A 6000-nucleotide genomic window follows, 5' to 3' on the forward strand; every position below is an offset into this window, starting at 1 on the left:
CAATTTCTCAGACACACAGTCTCAAATTCTGACCTCTGAATCATCATCCCAGGGAGACTTTTGTTTTTAGCTTGAATTCTATTCCTTGTGAAACGTTGGACAGTGGCGTGCCCTCAAAAGAAAATCTATAAAAAAGTGAATTTTACCAATGTGCTTCCTGTTTCATCACATGGATTTTCTCCAATTTCTATCTGTTTTGTTTGCTTTTCTGGGCCTTCGAATACATGTTTTTAAAAATACTTTATTCAGAGGTTGTTGTGTTATAATAATAAGCTACTTTGCTATAATGAGGAACATGATTCTGTATCTTCCTCATGGGAAGTCATTTTATCCACTATCTATCTTTATAAGCTGTCTAAAATCTAATTATTAAAAAGACAAGTCATTTTGTATACTAATATCAATTTTTGTGTGATAGACTCCTTTAATATGAACCAGAATATGAAATATTTTACTAACACATTATAGCCTTGATGATTTAAGGAATTATGAAAAATTTACCAATTTTGCTGCATTTTTGACAAAAAGTATTATTTTCTATGTATATTTTATATTATGTCCTTATGTTCAGAGTGAGTTCTCAAAAGGTGTACCCTGTTTGTAAAAAATATTTTTAAAGTGACATTTATGTCATTAGTCACCACATACCTGACACTTACTGGCAGACACTAGGGCAAATTCAATTAAGATGGTAAATATTTCAGTAGTGGCAAACACTTGGCTCGATTGGCTGTATTTCAAATCGGAATCCATGTCATCATTAGGATATAGGTCAAGTAAATGAGGAATAATAAGGAAGCTAAGCCCATTAAAAACTTGGCCAGAACTTGGCCTTACTAATGATAAACATATGCAAGAGCATACAATATGCTGGTTTCTTTGCCAAGAATTAATATCTCTAAAGCAAAACTCCTTTAAATTCCTCTAAACATGATCAAATGTAGCTGTCATCCATATTCCTTGCTCTGTTTGACACATAGCACTAGATGAAGCAACTCTTGTTTCAAGAGGAGATGTCTCCAAACCCATGTCAATCTTCTCCTTTCTTGAGCATTGTTTTCGACAGAATTGATATGTCCCAATGTATAAAGGAGAATATATCACTACAGGTATTCTTTACAAAATGTATGCACATTGGGGTTAAAATATACTTCTGGCTCATCTGAGATGTGTGGCACTGTGAAAGTCACGCATCCTCTGATTCTGAGTCTTACGTTTAAAACGGAGAAAAATAATATATATTCAAGGATATTTTCTGAGGATTAAGTGAAATAATGTAAAGAAATAATTTTGTTATTAAATGTTAACTATTTGTTACATTAATTTTTTGTATTTAATAAGATTTTACTTTCCTTGGCTTAAAATCTTCAAAGTTACATATAAGAAGTTTCATCTGACATTAAGCTTTTGATGATAAAGGACCAAAGATTTAGCATACAAAATAGGCAGCTTTGCTACACAATGGATTGATGTTAAATGGGGCACAGATAATAAAGAAGAAAAACTTAAGTAATCAAAGAATTATTAGCGCTGTAAGACTGAGTATCTATTGCTGAAGGGCTCATTCAGGTTTTGGCAACAGAGGGAACTGGATTCACGTACAACTCTGCCATTTAATATCTGTGTACCCTTGGCCAAAATACTTAATCTCTGAACTTCAGTTTTCTTATTTTTACATGGGTTTGGTATTAAATATCTATCTTAGAAATGATTAGTGAGGCATGATGAAAAATGTACATGTTAATCACTGAGCCATGGGCCCAGCATAGAGTGACATTCATAGGATATCGTTGTGTGTTGCTATTAACTCAGTAATCAAGGTGTGTCAAATATTTTCCCAAGTAAAATAAAATGACCTGAATAAGGGCCAGACACGGGGCATCCTGGAGGGATGATTGGTTTCTTACTAAAACGGTAAAGTATACATCTTTATACAATCAGCAATATACAGGCATCATAATATGAAAATACATTGGTCGTATAATTCCTATCAAGAGAACCTAGGTAGAACCTAGACTATGTTGTTATAATAGCTTTCGAAATCGCATGTGGATGAGAATCACAGTTATTCAGGCTTTTATCAGATTATTAAAGATAATTGATAATGAGGGTAACTAAAATGAATATTTTTATCAAGAAAGAAAAATTACTTTGGCTATTAAATGGGTTAAGAATAGGCTTTTTATCTACCAGAACACTATGGAAGATAGTCACTATGAAAGAATTTATTATGGGTTTGATGATAAAGCTGGACTGATATAAGAACAATTTCTATATTTGAGGAAGAAACAAAAGATTTTTATAAAATATCACTTTGTTTAATTAAAAAGATAAATTACGGTTATAGGATGTATTAATTTTTATTTTTATTAAGTTTAGTCACTTAAAAACCATTTATCCACTTTTGATAAATTGTTTCTCTGTAATATGTGTTTGTAATTATTGTCAAGTGATGAAATTGATAAGCTTTAATTTTTTTATACTCTGTTTTGGTTTAATATGAAATATAAATATTTTGTAAGCATGTTTTATTTACATTATTGAAAACACGAAGCAATTTTTAGAGAGATGCATATATACAAATAAGTGATAATATTTTAAAACCTGCCTGATATTTATTTTTATTCACTAGATTCTTATGTTATTAATTGGGGGATATTTTTATACCTTAAGTAAGACTAATTACTTCAGGCATATGCATTTAAAGTCATTTTTTTTTTTTTTTTTTTGAGACGGAGTCTTGCTCTGTCGCCCGGGCTGGAGTGCAGTGGCCGGATCTCAGCTCACTGCAAGCTCCGCCTCCCAGGTTTACGCCATTCTCCTGCCTCAGCCTCCGGAGTAGCTGGGACTACAGGCGCCCGCCACCTCGCCCGGCTAGTTTTTTCTATTTTTAGGAGAGACGGGGTTTCACCGTGTTAGCCAGGATGGTCTCGATCTCCTGACCTCGTGATCCGCCCGTCTCGGCCTCCCAAAGTGCTGGGATTACAGGCTTGAGCCACCGCGCCCGGCCCATTTACAGTCATTAAATGCATCAGAAATATTATTTTTATCTATTTAACAATATGGGAGTATTTAGATCTCCACTGATTAAAAAGCTTTCTTGGGTGATATAGCCATATATTTTTATCCCTATGCTATGCACTTAAATGTGTGGCAAAATAACAGTGTTAGTATGGTAAGTAGATATTTAGATGTTTTTAGTTTCTCTTTACTTCTTTGTATTTTCTAATTTTCTTATAAAATGCCATAAATCTATATCAAAAACTTGTTTTAATTAGAAATCTAAACAATGGGAAAATCAAAAAGTAGAAAAATAAAGGAAAGCACTTATATATTAAATGACAGAGAATAGTTTGACCTGGAAGCAGTGGAATATCCTGGAGATGTATTTGTTTCTTCTTACACTCTGATCAGGAAGCAAATACTGCTAGTTGCCTAGTCAATATAGCCAGCCATTTTTTTTTCCCATTATACAAGCGTAATTACAATTATTTCAAGGTAGCAGTGTGTCCCGTTGAATGCTGTCATACTTGGATATGACATAGTATTAGCAAATGAGATGTGTATTGTGCAGGTCTTGGATTGTTTTGCTCTTCTCATATAGGTGCTGCCTCCGTCTCTTCATCACTTCGTTTGTTTGTTGTTGTTGTTGTTTTGTTTTGTTTTGTTTTGTTTTGAGACAAGGTCTTGCTCTGTCACCCAGGCTGAAGTGCACTGGCCGGATCTCCACTCACTGCAGCCTTGACTCCCTAGGCTCAAGCAATCCTCCCATCTCAGCTTCCTGGGTAGCTGGGACCACAGGCACATGCCACTGTGCCCAGCTAATTTTTGTAGAGATGGGGTTTCGCCATGTTGCCCAGGCTGGTCTCAAAATCCTGGGCTCATGGCTGGGCGCCGTGGCTCACGCCTGTGGTCCCAACACTTTGGGAGGCCGAGGAGGGTGGATCACAAAGTTAGGAGTTTGAGACCAGTCTGATCAACATGAAATTTGTGAAACCCCGTCTCTACTAAAAATAGTGAAACCCCGTCTCTACAAAATTAGAAAATTAGTGAAACCCCGTCTCTACTAAAAATACAAAAATTAGCCAGGTATGGTGCCACCCGCCTGTAATCCCAGCTACTCGGGAGGCTGACACAGGAGAATGGCTTGAACCCGGGAGGCGGAGGTTGCACTGAGCTGAGACCGCGCCACCGCACTCCAGCCTGGGCGACAAAGCCAGAATACGTCTCAAAAAAATAAAAATAAAAATAAAAATAAAAATAAAATTAAAAATCCTGGGCTCAAACGATCCTCTTACCTCAACCTCCCAAACTGCTGGGATTACAGGCGTGAGCTACCACGCCTGGCTCTTCATCACTTCTTATTCTTGTTGCCTAGAATGTGATACAGCACCTAGAGGATTAGCAGCCATCTTGCAGCAGTGAGGACAAGGGTCACAAAGTATAGAAAGCAGAAAGATAAAGGGGATGTGGCTTTTGGTAATATCCTTCAACAACTGAATCTTTCTCTAAACTTCTATTTATGTAGGGGCATAAATATAAGTTGCCGTTTTTTACAGTTTCAGTTAAGTTGGAGCCGAACGTGTCTTAACTAGTAAGTGCTAATGTTGGTCCTCCAACAGGAAGCCTGTGGTGCCTAAACATCAAGAGTTCCAGAAAACAAATAGCTCTTTGATTCAGTACTACGCTTGTTCCAGGCAAAATAGACCCCTCTGAGTCCATGGTAATACCCACGTCTCTTGACATATGTCCTTAAAGCAAAAGTTGACTGTGTCTGAATCCCATAAATAGTTTCAGTTTTTTCTAATGCCAGTTGCAAGAAGGACACTGCTTTGGAGCTCAGAGAGTATTTGAACAGTGAAAACAAAGTCATTTAAGAATGAATATAAATCAGTTGACTTGTCAAATTTGGCATCTCAACAGCATATATGAATTTTTTTTTTCTTTTTTAAATATATTTTTCTCAGTGGTGCTGAGTATCCATTTTCTTGCTTCTCTTTGTATTCTAAATCCTGAATACAAAGGATTCAGGTTTGTATTCATGGCTCGGCAGGTTTTCACAAATGTGAATGTTATTCAAAGCAGTTGCACATAGCAACTGAAGTATATTTTTCAATATTAAACACTTTATATTCCTCTCAAATTTCAGTATGTATAACTGGATGCAAAGATTAAAGTATGATATCAGTTATAAATATTGGCAACCAGATAGATATTAAATGTTAGAATTAAGAATATTTTTATTTTATAGAGGCTTCTAACAATACTGATTAACTTTTTAAAAAGTAAAGAAAAATGTTCAGCTCTTTATTAAAAAGCCATTGATGGCAAGCTTATGATAATGCTGCTAACATGTTTGATAAAGCAAATAGCAGCCAATATTCTGGCCAAAGATCCACAGCATTCTTTGTGCTACCTAGGGTGCACAGTTTGAGTTTTTACTAAAAGACATACCTTCAATTATACCAGAATCGATGACATTTAGGGAACAATTACAGTCAAAATATTCTAGACCTTTTCACATATAGGAATCTTAATAAAGCCTATATCAAATTTGAGATTACAACTACCCTTGGACTTATGATTGAAATGCCATCTAAATGTTATTAGAGGTGTTAAAATCCGTATAGACAAGATACAAGATGCATGAGAACAGGTGAAATAGATCTGCAGCTAAAGATGCCATTTTTTGAACTGCATTTTTGAATATGAACTGTTGCTTATAATAGTTTAGTAAAAGCTTACAGAAAACTCAGGGATCTACATTTGGTCATCTCAGCTTTAAAGGGACTAACTACCTTGAAAGCTTTAAATTAAATGTTTTTTTCCCCCTCAGTCAAAGTAGACTGCATGTGAAATATACAGCAAAAGCATAATTCCATTAAGATATAACAATAAAACAAGAAAACTAAAATGTTCACTTGGACATGAACAGGGATATTTCCATACAAGTAAACTCCAAACTAATATTTATACATTATTTTGTAACCAATATAGTTC

General features: G+C 35.2%; 1 pseudogene; it reads right to left on the minus strand.

Moving 5' to 3' along the window:
* LOC117084941 overlaps window positions 1-753 on the minus strand; it is a 184109-nt pseudogene extending 183356 nt beyond the window's left edge.
* Between the last annotated feature and the right edge of the window lie 5247 nt (window positions 754-6000).

This window comes from Trachypithecus francoisi, unplaced genomic scaffold (assembly GCF_009764315.1).
Source record: "Trachypithecus francoisi isolate TF-2019V2 unplaced genomic scaffold, Tfra_2.0 Lachesis_group1, whole genome shotgun sequence".
NCBI lineage: Eukaryota > Metazoa > Chordata > Mammalia > Primates > Cercopithecidae > Trachypithecus > Trachypithecus francoisi.